The 14171-nt window shown below is 41.8% G+C and overlaps 1 protein-coding gene across 2 annotated transcripts in view; it reads left to right on the top strand.

The window, feature by feature from the left end:
• Positions 1 to 14171, top strand: part of LOC122541949 (serine-rich coiled-coil domain-containing protein 2) — a 642154-nt gene that overhangs the window by 241247 nt on the left and 386736 nt on the right. The window lies entirely within an intron of this gene.

The following is a 14171-nucleotide window of genomic DNA, read 5'->3' as shown; positions in this document are numbered from 1 at the left end:
AGTCATGTGTGGAATCAGAAAATGGGTGAGATTCCTAATGAATACTTTGCATCGGTATTCACCGAGGAGAGGGACATGATGGATGTTGAGGTTAGGGATAGATCTTTGATTAATTCAGGTCAAGTCAGCATGAGGAAGGAGACAGTGGGGTTTTAACAGATATCTTTGCAGCATCCTTGAAAACAGTGGCGGCCCCAGAGGACTGGAGAATTGCTAATGTTGTCCACTTGTTTAAGAAGGGATAATCCAGATAATTACAGACCAGTGAGCCTAATGTCAGTGGTAGGGAAGCTGCTGGAGAAGATACTAAGGGATAGGATATATACCCATTTGGAAGAAAATGGGCTTATCAGTGATAAGCAGCATGGTTTTGTGCAGGGAAGGTCATGTCTTACCAACTTAATAGAATTCTTTGAAGAGGTGACAAAGTTGATTGATGAGGGAAGGGATGTAGATATGTACATGGACTTGCATGGGGTCCAGGGTGTTCTAGCTAGATGGATAGGGAACTTGTTGGGCAACAAGAGACAGAGTAGTAGTGGAAGGGAGCTTCTCAAAATGGAGACCTGTGACCAGTGGTGTTCCACAGGGATCCATACTGGGACCACTGCTATTTGGGATATACAAAACTGGTTTGGAGGAAGGTGTAGGCTGCCTAATTAGCAAGTTTGCAGATGACACTAAGATTGGTGGAGTAGCAGATAGTGAAGCAGACTGTCAGAGAACACAGCAGAATATTGATAGATTGGAGAGTTGGGCAAAGAAATGGCAGATGGAGTTCAATCCGGACAAATGCGAGGTGATACGCTTTGGAAGATGCAATTCCAGAGCAAGCTATACCGTAAATGGAAAAGCCCTGGGAAAAATTGATGTACAGAGAGATCTGGATGTTCAGGACCATTATTCCCTGAAGGTGGAAACACAGTTCAAGAAGGCATACGGCATGCTTTCCTTCATCGGACGGGTAGTGAGTTCAAGAGTTGGCAGGTCATGTTACAGTTGTCTAAGACTTTGGTTCGGCCACATTAGGAATACTGTGTACAGTTCTGGTCGCCACATTACCAAAAGGATGTGGGTGCTTTGGAGAGAGTGCAGAGGAAATTCGCCAGAATGTTGCCTGGTGTGGAGGGCACTAGCTACGAGGAGAGGTTGAATAGATTACGATTATTTTCATTGGAAAGGAGGATGTTGAGGGTGGACCTGAGTGAGGCCTAAAAAAATCATGAGAAGTATAGACAAGGTGGATAGCAAGAAACGTTTTCCCAGAGTGGAGGACTCGATTACTAGGAGTCATGAGTTCAAAGTGAGAGGGGAAATGTTTAGGGGAGATAATACGTGGAAAGTTCTTTACGCAGAGGGTGGTGGGGGCCTGGAATGCGTTGGTAGCGGAGGTGGTAGGAACGGGAACGATAGTGCCATTTAAGATGTATCTAGACAAATACATGAATGGGCAAGGATACAGATCCTTAGAAAATAGGTGGCAGATTTAGATAGAGGATCTGGATCGGCGCAGGCTTGGAGGGTTGAAGGGCCTGTTTCTGTACTGTAATGTTCTTTGTTCTTTGATTTATTTTTGGTGAGGAGAGAAAAAAATTGGTGTTGTATAATGTCCCTCCCAGCAATAGAATTCTTTGTTGATGGGGGCAGGCTGAACTGTAATGTAAAGACATGTTAATATTTTGGATGTGCACCTCTCACCTTCAAAGGAAGTAAAGAAAAATGAGATGTGCAGTATGCCATGACCGTTTTACCAATGAGGTGAAAGCTAAGTCAAAGATCCTGAAATAAAACAAAAAACTGTGGATGCTGGAGATCTGAAACAAAAACAGAAATTGTTGGAGAAACCTAGCAGGTCAGGAAAGAAAACAGCGTTATTGATTTGGATCCAGTGACTCTTCACTGAACCTGAAACGTCGACTGTGCTTTCTGTCGTCAGATGCTGTCAGACCCTGCTGAATTTCTGTTTCTGATTCAAGGTTCCTGAAGCTTATTATGGAGAGACAATCAATAAATTAGCTAGTTTGCAAGTCCAACTTTTAAAATGACACTGAGGTGAAGGCTTGTGGAGCAGTGTAAAGACAAGTAAAATACTGACCTCTATGCAGATAGCTAAAGAAGGAAACAAAATAAATAATTGAAAAGATAATGCCAAGTGGACAGGAGAAGTTGGCAACAAAATGCAGAGGGAGACGGCCCAGAGCTGAGGAAGTTACTGTTATAGCTAAAAGGCTGGGAGTGGCTAAGTGAAAGATGGGTAGATTAGTGTAGGTTGTGTTCAACCTGTATGAAAAAGCTCAAACTCAGTTTAAGGTTAGACAGAAATGGATTGGAGTTGGGGATCTAGACCGATTACACGGGTGAAAAAAATGGAAATGCTCACTTTTAGGTTCCTGGGTGAAAAGGAAGCAGCATATTGAAGCACAAAACAATGCTGTGGTTTGGGCCAAATGTTCAAATCCTTCCGACAGTGTGTTGTCTGGACTTCTGGAAAACAATTTCATGTGTGGCAGTAATGATGCTCGGAGGCTAGTGGGATCGTGATTAAGACTAAGATTACATTTGGTGACGAGTAGTGAAAACAAAAATTGTTTTGGCAATTTAGGAAGAGAGGCGACTTGATAGAGGTGTACAGGGTGATGAGAGGCATAGATAGAATAGATAGCCTGAGACTTTTCCCCAGGGCAGAAATGGCTATCAAAAGGTGTCATAACCTTAAGGTGATTGGAGGAAGGTATAGGGGAGGTGTCAGAGGTAGGTTCTTTACTATCACCACTAGCTGTGCACTCTACACACCCACCACTCTCTGAGTAGAGTTAGAGACATTAGGGACAATTAAGCGACTGCTGGACATGCACATGGATGGCAGTAAATTGAGGGGTGTGTGGGTTAGGTTGATCTTAGATTAAGATTAATGCTTGGCACAACAGTACTATGCTGTACTGTTCTATGTTCTAAAAAACCGTGTTTCTCAAAACCTGGTGTGCAAAGTGAAGTCATATTGAGAGTAAAACGATTTAAAAAAAAAGACCCTGACCCAGGCCAGTAAGGGAGTTAATTTTCTTTTTAGTGAGGAGAGTAACAATTGGTTTTCTATAATGTCTTTCACAATAGCAAAATATATACACAGTAGATGCTAGAGCTAGAATAATTAGAAAAAGCATATTTGGGAGAAGTGTATCTTGCTAGATGTAATGATTTGTAGATTTGTCGTGTTCTACATTTGCAGAGTTGTGTTTTACTAGTTGATGGTACACATTTGGAGATGTGCATTTGTGCAACGTACAATTGTTGCTTGCCATAGTGATGAAATCTCTGTGATAACTTTCACTTTTGAAGAGTAGACATTGCAGCACATTACATGAAACTATGTAGGAAGTGGCAAGCTGAAATTGTATCAGAGAGAGTCAATTACTGTCAAAATCAGCGAGGCAGAATTAGAGCAGCAGGCTGCAACTTTAACTTATTGGGTGAGTCAGGATGGCTGTGACTTTCTTAGTTCCTAATGTGGTGCAGATGAATGGCAATTTCAGACAGATTTGGATTTTTTTACTGTCTCAGTGGTGAAACTATGAGATGGCCACAGTTAAATAACATGAGTGAACAAAATGAATAACAAATCTCTTATGCTGGGGAAAGAACTGTTTACCCTCTTGATCTCACAGAGGATGAGAGAGGAGAAATTGTGAAGATCTTGAAGAAACAGTTTGAATTCTCTCTATGAAGAAATCTTTGCAGAAGGGACTGCAGAAGAGTACAAGTTGTAAATATTGTGGGGGACACCGCACCAAGTAAAAGGAAGCATGCTCAGTATAGGGCAGGCTGTGCTTAAACTGCAAGAAGCTGGATAACTTTACACAGAAGTGTTCAGCAGCAAGAAGCAAAGTAAGCCAGTAAGCTAGAAAAAAGATCAGATGATTCTGACAAATCGCTCTATCCCATATGGCAGGTTGATCTTGTTGAGTCCAAAGGCGAAAATTGCTCGCTCCTGTTAGAAAGATGATTGTGGAAGGCAAGCATTAAATGAACATAGAGTGTCAAGTAGACACTTGTGCTTTTTGCAACATCATGAGCTTCGCAGACCCGTGCAAAGTAGCTCAAGAATGTGATGTAAAAATGCAGCTCTTGAAGGTAAAGTTGAGGCTATAGGATGGAACGATACTCATTTCAAAAGGACAAGTGAAGTTGAGAGCCAAAGAAATGAATAAACTCAGCAGTTCAGAGAACAGGCATTAAGCAAAACCCATTAATTATTGCTGAAGCAAGTCTGAACCTTGGACTGATAACCGAAATGGAAGAAATTGGAAGCATTTTGATTGCCACCAAAACAATGACTGCTGAGCAGATACTAAAAGATTACAAACATGTTTTTACAAGTCTCCAAATTCTTCATAGTGAATATCATCTTGAAGTAAATGGGTTTCTAAGATCAACTCAGCACCTACCATGAAGAATTCCAATTCCTGGCAAGTCTAGCTTAGAAGACAAGATAGAAGAATTAGAATTAAAAAAAGGAATAGTCAAGGAGTGTCAATGTCTCGAGACTTCATTAGCAGTATGATAGCTGGGAATAAAAGCTTGGAGACTTCATCCATCCTTTCATCCAAAGGAATATCAATAAGACTTTGAGGAGATCTCATTATCCCGTGCTAACCAATGATGATATTTTGCAACAACTCACAAAGGCAAGATCTTTGCTACTATTGATGCTCGATGTTTATTGGTGGATGAAGCTGGATGGAAGTTGCAGTTCACTGACTAGATTTAGGACGCCATTTGGCACATACAGATTGCTGCACATGTTTTTGGGATTTCTACTGCCCTGGAAGAATACCAACTTAGACACCATGTGGTAGTCAGTGACGAACCTGGAATGGAATCTGTTGTGGATTATCTGTCAGTTTATCGATGCTGGGATATGATGGCTGAAGCAATCACAGACCATAGTCAGAGTCTAGTGTGATTATTAGAGAGTTTACCAGAGAAACCTGAAGCTTTCACGAAAAAAGTGCTATTGGAAATTTCTGAAATCAAGTACATAGGTCATGTACTGACAGCACAAAGGCTGTCCTGACAAGGTGTGAGCTGTGGCAGAGATGTAGCATCCTACATATGGGAAAGCTGTGTAACAATTTGTTGGACTCTTGAACTAAGTTTTTACTTAAAGTGCCATCAGGTGTGACATTCTGCAGGTTGTGTACTAGTACTAGGGCACAGAATGCGAAGCAACTTTCATTTAAGTAAAGCAATGAGCAACAACAGCTTAACACATTCTGGAAATCATCAAATTAACAGAGACAATAAATCTGACAGATCTGCATCTTTGTCAAGCACTCGTGATGGGAATGAAACTCCCCAGTGAAAGGATGGGTATATGAATAGGAAGGGTTTGGAGGGATATGGGACTAGATTGGGTTGGGATATCTGGTCAGCATAGATGAGTTGGACCAAAGGGTCTGTTTCTGTGCTGTACATCTCTATAACATCATCACAAGAATGAGCAAATACTACGCAAACCATGAATGCCAACTTGTCCATGTGCCTTTAAAAGACCTGATCAATTTAAAGATTTTGTAGGAAATGAACGTTCAGAGACTGGTGAAAGTGGGACTGACAGGAATTAACACATTACTCATGAATTATAGGTTTCCTTAATTATATATGTAGAGTAATTTATAATGACAAATAGGGCACAAATTCTCTTTATGACAAGGAGGTGTTTGGAGAAATGCACCTTCGCTTCCAATATCCTGACCCTGACCCTGACCCTAACATTTTCGTAAATTATAGAATTGTGCCTTGCTATTGTCTTAACAAATGCTGGAACTTGCTTTTTGTTTGGAAAAGTATTCACTGAAACACAACAGACTGCACTTGTCAGACTTTGCCCCAGTCTCATGTGGAATACTTCACTGATTCAGTGCTCCTTTTTACAACTCGACTGAGTTGGATGTGGTTGGGTAAGATCATTTTGCCCTGAAATTTAAATTCAGTAACAGTCAGCTTTACCTGCACTCACTGACCCTCAGACAAAAACTAGTAGTTTCAAACTGGGCAAATTATTGTGTAGAGTTCTGGTCACCACACTCAGAAGGATGTGGATGATTTGGAGAGGGTGCAGAAAAGGTTCACCAAGATGTTGCCTGGTATGGGAGATTTTAACTATGAAGAAAGGTTGGATAGACTAGGTTCGTTTTCACTGGAGTGCAGAAGGTTGAGGGGGCTACCTGATAGATCTCTAGGGTCATAGAGATGTACAACGTGGAAACAGACTTTTCAGCCCAGCTTATCTATGCTGACCAGATATCCTAAACTAATCTAGTCCCATTTTCCAGCACCTGGCCCATATCCCTCTAAACCCTCCCTATTCATATACCCATTCAGATGCTTTTTAAATGTTGTAATTGTACCAGCCTCCACCACTTCCTATGGCAGCTCATTCCATACACACACCACCCTCGATGTGAAAAAGTTGCCTCTTATGTCCCTTTTAAATTTTTCCCCTCTCTCACCCTAAACCTATGTCCTCTAGTTCTGGAAAAGGGAAAGTACCTTTTTTTTTCCCATCATGATTTTATAAACCATTTTGTAAGATTGTGAATGGCATGGATAGGATGGAAAGTATAAGGCTTTTTCCCAGGATGGAAGGGTCAATTAATAGGGTCACCGGTTCAAGGTGCGGGATTGGGGGGAATGTTTAAAAGAGATGTGCAAGGCAAGTTTTTCACACAAAGGGTGGTGAGTGCCTGGAACGTGCTGCCAGAGGTGGGGGTGGAAGCAGACACAATGGCAGCATTCAAGAAACACCTGGACAAACACATGAAAAGGAAGGGAATAGAGGGATCCCGGATCCAGTAAGTGAAGACAGTTTTAGTATAAAAGAACAGAATGTGTTGGCGCAGGCATGGAGGGCCGAAGGGCCTGTTTCCTGTGCTGTATCGTTCTTTGTTCTTAGTTCTCAAATCATGAAATGAGGATATTTCAGGGCTGCATTCTCAAAGGTGCAATCTTTGACATTGTTCTGGTCTGATTGCCTGTTTGTGTGGGTTTTGGGAGACCCATATTTCTGAAAAGGAAAGATGTACTTCCTGTGTCTAGACTAATATCCTTCTGCAAGCAAAACTGTCAAGTAGTTAACTGGCCATTTATGTTATTGTATTTTCTCGGATCTTGCTGCACACAAACTGGCTTCTTTATGTCATTGGTGGGATGTGGGCATCTTCTGGCTGCAACGGCATTTATTGCCCAAAGGGGCGTTAAGAGTCAACCGCATTGCCCTGGGTCTCAAGTCACGTGCAGGCCAGATCAGGCAAAGATCTTCCTTAAAGGATGTTAGTGAACTAGACAGGTTTTCTTTGTCAGAAGTTGTCAAGCCAATCATTTTTTATGATGAAGGAATTAATGAGGGGAATAAGATACTTAAGTGTATAATAAGATTAGACTCTTTAATTCCAGGTGTTTTTAACTGAATTTAAATTCCAGCATTTGCCATGGGATTTAAATCTGTGTCCTAGAAGATTACCTGGGTGTCTGGATTAAAGTTCCAGCGATAGTACCATTAGGTCATCAACTTTTCATAAACTCGAATACTTAATAAACTGTCATTGGCTTTGTTGCATCCTTGGGCTATTCTGAGCATCTGGAAGTTTGTTCTTTTGCCTTTTAAAATTGGGAGCCTGTTGTAGGATGCAAATTTGCTTTTGAATATTAAATAGCTCACAGTTGCTAAAATATTAGTTTTAAAATTAGATTCATGACCATAATATCAGACAAAATGAGGGAAAGCAGCTATGTTTGAGGATGCAGTTGTAAAACTGCAGAATAAATTACTTTGGTTATGGAGCAGGGACAAACAAGTCATAAATTAAGTATGTTGCACAAAGATGTGAAGTATTACACAAGTTGAGACAATGTAAGAGATGAATGGAACTGAATAATACAACGACAGTTAGAAAGAAACCTGACAATAATAAAAGGCAAGTCAATTTTTATGTCTAGACAACATAATGAAGGAATTACTGAAGGGAATAAGATACTTAAGTATATAATTCAAAGATTAGGATACAGGTTTAGATTAATTTTATTGAAACTTTATAACCATAGGTAAGATTATGCTTAAATAACTGTCTTGCAATTTGATTATGTCACAAAAAAAATGTATCTGAAAATGTGTAGGAGGTAGTATCAACGGATACTAAATATGAAGAAAATGAGCTCTCTGGAAAGCAAAGAACAAAAAGAAATTCACCCAGGCTTCTTAGAACCTTTCAAACTCGTGACCACCATCGAGACGGACTAGGACAGCAGATACATGGGAATACCACCAACTGTCATTACCTCTTCACGTCACTCACCATCCTTATTTGGAAATATATCACAATTCCTTCAGTGTCACTGGATCAAAATCTTGGGACTCCCTTCCTAACAGCATTGTGGGTGTAACTACAGCAGATGGATCGTAATAATTTAGGGTGGCATTGCGGCTCAGTGGTTAGCACCTGCTGTCAGGGACTCAGGTTCGATTCCACCCTCAGATGACTGACTGTCTGTGTGGACTTTGCACGTTCTCCACGTGTCTGCATGGGTTTCTTCTGGCTTTCTCCCACAGCCCAAAGATGTGCAGATTAGACAGATTGGCATGTTACACTGTCCCTACTGTCCAGGGATGTGCAGACTCGGTGGATTAGCCTTGGGAAATGCAGAGCTCCAGGAATAGGGTAGGGGGTTTGGATCTGGGTGGGATGCCCTTCGGAGGACTAGTGTGGACTCGATGGGCCAAATAGCCTGCTTCCGCACTGTCGGGATTCCAGGATTCTATGAATTCAAGAAAGCATCTCACCACTACCTTCTCAAGGATAACTAACAATGGCTAATAAATGCTCGTCCAGCCAGTGATGCCACTGCCCACAGCCTTGCATAAAAATATCACCACATATCTCAAAAGTGTCACCAGGCTTCACTTACAGTTTGAGATACTTTGTAAAATGTAGTGATTGTGATGTCGGAACATGCAGCAAGATTGCACAAATAGTTATGAGGCAGATGGGTACTTAGTTTGTTTTTGGTGGTGTGAGTGAGTGAGCTATGTTGATTAGCTCTTTACTGTGAAATGAGATGGTTCAAATGGTTTGATGGTGGCCTGTTGAAGTGTGTAATGTGTTCAAACGTTGCAGATTGTCAAAGGTTGCATGTTCTATTAAAATAATTCATATCCTGACTTATCAGAACCTGTCCACTCTCCACAGGCGCATCAGGAGTGTGACTGGATGAGTGCAGCTCCAAGAACTTTCCAGCTTGATGCCATTCAGTACAAAACATTCTGCTTGGTTTGCACCTGATCCACCACTTCAGGGTGTTGTCCCCACCATAGTTGCACAGTTTCTGCACTGTGGACCATCTAGATATTTTCCAATCAACCTTTTCAGCGATGTAATTGCACACTCTGGTGGAGGTGAGACTTGAACCCGGGCCTCTTGGTTCAGAGGATGGGATACGACCACTGTGTTGGAAGATCTCCTACCATCTACAATAGCACTGCAATAACTCACTCAGGTCCATTCATTGCATCTTCCAAACCTGTGACCTCTATTGCCTGGAAGCGCATTCAACTTCTCTTTAGACAGCCCTGAGTGAATTTGCCTCCCCCTCAGAGACAGGCAAAAGATTGGGTTTTTTTTCCAAGTCCCACCCATATTAACTTGGAAGTAAACTGCCATTCCTTCACTGTCACTGTGTCAAAATCCTGGATCTCTCTTTCTAAGCATACTCAAACTGAGCTTTGATGTGAATCCTATGATACAACACCAATTTTTGACTCCCAAGTAAATGTCTTTTCATTTGTAACTAACTAGATGAAAGAACGTGCTATTGTCTTTAGTCTTTGGGCTTTTTTTTAGAGCTTGTTTTATAGACCTATTGTCTGATGTATAGAATCATTACAGTGCAGAAAGAATTTGGCCTGTCATCTTTATAAGAGCAATTCACCAAGTATCAATTCCCTGCCCTCTCATGATAGTCCTGCAAACATTTTCTTTTCAACTGAACAAATGCTATTTTGACAGTTTCCTTCTTACTCTCAGGCAGTTTGTTGTAGATCTTATCCACTTGCTGCATTAAAAAAAAATCTTCCTTCTTTTGACAATGTTGTTGGCCTTTACATGGCCTGTGAAATGGCTTTAGAAGCCAGTTAGTTCTGTCACACAATTACCACATTTTGAAATAAAGAATGAAATCAGGTGGAAGCCTTGGTGTTGTGCTCAAAACTGGAAATGACACAGATAAACCCAACAAATTCCTCTTTACCAAGACTAGGGAGTTTGTGCCAAAATCAGGAAAGCTGCTCCGTAGACCAGTAGACCAGCAGCCTTACATGGCATGTACAGTGTGACTCTGTCATAGAGATGTACAGCATGGAAACAGACCCTACAGCCCAACCCATCCATGCCGACCAGATATCCCAACCCAATCTTGTCCCACCTGCCAGCACCTGGCCCATATCCCTCCAAACCCTTCCTATTCATATACCCATCGCCTCCTAAATGTTGCAATTGTACCAGCCTCCACCACTTCCTCTTGCAGCTCATTCCATATATGTACCACCCTCTGTGTGAAAAGTTGCCCCTTAGGTTTCTTTTATATCTTCCCCTCTCACCCCAAACCTATGCCCTCTAGTTCTGGACTCCCCGACTCCAGGAAAAAGACTTTGTCTATTTACCCTATCCCAGACTAACCTTAGGAATTCCTTGTTGCAATGAAGGAACTGATCCTGCAGAGGTGGCAGCACAGTGGTGTAGAGTTGGGAGGCAGTTGTTCTGGGAATCTGTTGGCTCCAGGGTAACATTCCCTCAAAGCTGCGTGCGTAGCCACACCAACGTTTCACAAATGCCAATCATCATCAGCATGCCAATCGTAGCATTAACTTCCGGTTTTGGAAGTTGATGCCATGCATGCACCTTGGTGCTAGTAAGAAAATGAGAGAACATTGCTTCAAGCCATATGAATCAGGTCAAACATGGTCAAGAAAGCTTTCTAGTAATTATTACCAATCAGCGTCACTCCTTCAGCTGATGAATCTATCTTTCTCCATGTTGTACACCAACTAAAAGTTGCATTGAGTGTAACAACGGCAGAAAGTATACTTTGAGTGGGTGCTTCCATGTCCATCATCAGGAGAAGAACGCACTGGTCAAAATCGAGCTCCATTTAAAGACCAGTCAGACCAGTATGCCTAATTCATCAATTTTGCTTGTTTTTCCTTCTGGGCAACAAGGGGGAAAACCCTACATGACCTCGTCCTACCAGTCTGCCCAATACCGATGCATCTGCCCATGACAATAGGAGTCACCATCACACAGGTCCTTGAGGAGATAGAGTCCCATCTTCAGATTGAGAATACACCACCTGCGCCCAATCCCCCCCAAAAATGTGGAATTGTATTCAACCATAGTCTGTAACCTCATGTTCTGGCTTAAGCCCTGCTCCACTGTTTCGATCAAGCCAGATGGTCAAGTTGGTTTAATGAAGAAAGCAGGTAGGCATGCCAGGAGCAATACTATGCATGTTCAAAAATAAGGTGTCAACCTTGTGAGGCTACAACACAGAATTGCCTCTGCATCAAAGCATAAACAGTATGCAATAGGCAGGGCTAAATTATTCCATAACAAATAGGTCAGATCCAAGCTCTGCTACATCCAGTCATGGATGATGTTGGATAATTAAACAGCGAACAGAAGAAGGAGAATCCATGGATATCTCCAATCTCACTGATGGGGGAGCCCAGCACATCAGTGTTAAAGACCAGGTTAAAGCATTCACATCCATCTCAGCCAACAGTGCCAGGTGAATAATCTGTCTCTGCCTCCTCCTGAGGCCCTCAGCATCACAGACATAACTGTTTCCAGTGAATTCAGTTTATTTCACATGATATCAAGAAATAGTTGACGGCATTGGACATTGCAAATGCAATGTGCCCTTCTATGGAGAAGGAAAGCAACTTTGCTCAGAAATCCCATAAACGAATTAGGGAACTCACTGTCTCAAGTATTGAATCTCTCTTTTAGTTGCCTTTATTAGACATACTGATAAAGTTACTGCTTTTACTAATTATGCTTCTCTAAAATATTTGCAAAATCTATTTTATATCAAAATTGCGATGTGGATGTAAGTTGTTGTCAGTAGTCACACAAATTCCAGCCTCCAGCTCTGATTACAATTTTAAAACATTACCTCCATCACATAATCACTTGTTGGTCTTCACAGTTAAATGAGTCTATATTTTCTGGCACACTCTGCCTGTTTGACCATACTGCACATTTGACACCGAGGAGATGGGGGTGTTGAAGACCCTTCCTCAGAACTGGATTCAAAATGTTAACTGTGTTGATTCTTCACAGGTGCTGCCAGACCTGCTGTTTCTCCAGCATATCATGCTTTTGTTTGTTTCTAGCTTCTAATAACATTCCTGTCAAGTTTTTTTTTACACAAGTGGTGCTATAATTGACTTTTATAACATCTTTTTGGAAAGGCTTTCCACAATCTTTGCCTTTAGGTTGTTGTTTGAAAACTCATTACTGTTCTACATTGCCATGGTTGTTAATTACCTCATGATAAATAATGTCTCTAGTTATTGATAGGTTGGAATGAAACTCTTTGTAGTTAGTTTTCACAGTTTTCAGTCAGAGAAATCACACAGCTTTCCTGAATTGGATTTGCTGTTGAATTCTCTGGAGTGTATTTCAGCAGTCAAGCTTCAGTTGCTTGATTATTCTGGTTTGGAATTATTTTTCTGACTTCGGGTGTCAGTGACCCTGACAAAGCAATGTTTACTGTTCTCCTTTTAGATCCTGAAGGTATAAACAGTCAAACATGAAGCTTGAAGCTGGAATTCTATGTCGGTCAAACTGGATCAGTATGCCTGTTGCCAAAAGGCAGCAGTAAACTAGTAAAATTCTTGTGGTAAAAACAATGACTGCAGATGCTGGAAACCAGATTCTGGATTAGTGGTGCTGGAAGAGCACAGCAGTTCAGGCAGCATCCAAGGAGCTTCGAAATCGACGTTTCAGGCAAAAGCCCTTCATCAGGAATAAAGGCAGTGAGCCTGGAGCGTGGAGAGATAAGCTAGGGGAGGGTGGGGGTGGGGAGAAAGTAGCATGGAGTACAATAGGTAAGTGGGGGAGGGGATGAAGGTGATAGGTCAGGGAGGAGAGGGTGGAGTGGATAGGTGGAAAAGGAGATAGGCAGGTACGACAAGTCCGGACAAGTCATGGGGACAGTGCTGAGCTGGAAGTTTAGAACTAGGGTGAGGTGGGGGAAGGGGAAATGAGGAAACTGTTGAAGTCCACATTGATGCCCTGGGGTTGTAGTGTTTCGAGGCAGAAGAGGAGGCATTCTTCCTCCAGGCGTCTGGTGGTGAGGGAGCGGCGGTGAAGGAGGCCCAGGACCTCCATGTCCTCGGCAGAGTGGGAAGGGGAGTTGAAATGTTGGGCCACGGAGCGGTGTGGTTGATTGGTACGGGTGTCTCGGAGATGTTCCCTAAAGCGCTCTGCTATGAGGCGCCCAGTCTCCCCAATGTAAAATTCTTGTGACAATCTCACAGTTTTCATGGTTTTAGCCCTCAAGTTACCAGGTCATTGGAATCTGATTTTTCAATTTCCCATCGTCAGGTTTGAACTCAAGAAGACTGGGTTCCGAGTCCAGTACCATAATCATGAGGCTACAAAACCTGTAAAAAACCAATTATATGTGTTCTGCATCATTCATCCATTCCATAGAATCTTCCACCTTCCCCATAAAATGTTATGATTAACAGCAACCAGGGCACTGAATTTCTCATGGCGAGTAAACAGGAGTATTAAACTGAAAGAACTGCAGATGCTGTAAATCAGAAATAAAAACTAAAATTGCTGGAAAAGCTCAGCATAACTAGCAGAATCTGTGGAGAGAAATCAGAGTTATGTTTTGGGTCCAGTGACCCGTTCTGAGTAAGGGTTTTTGCTTCAGAAGTCAAATATTGTTGTTGTAGGGCTGGTATTTGTCATTCTATTGCTCACCCATCCAATTTGATCATAATAGAGGTGTAGATAAAATCTTATGTCAACATCACTTTCCCTTTCTGTATCTGAGATCTATTCTGGATTTTCAGTCATTCATTAATGATACATAGCGTTTAACTTAAT

This window comes from Chiloscyllium plagiosum, unplaced genomic scaffold (assembly GCF_037043375.1).
Source record: "Chiloscyllium plagiosum isolate Xiang-an unplaced genomic scaffold, Cpla_swu_hap1 HiC_scaffold_43, whole genome shotgun sequence".
Classification (NCBI taxonomy): Eukaryota; Metazoa; Chordata; class Chondrichthyes; order Orectolobiformes; family Hemiscylliidae; genus Chiloscyllium; species Chiloscyllium plagiosum.
Note: the sequence above shows the minus strand (reverse complement) of the source record. Positions and strands in the feature narration are given on the sequence as shown.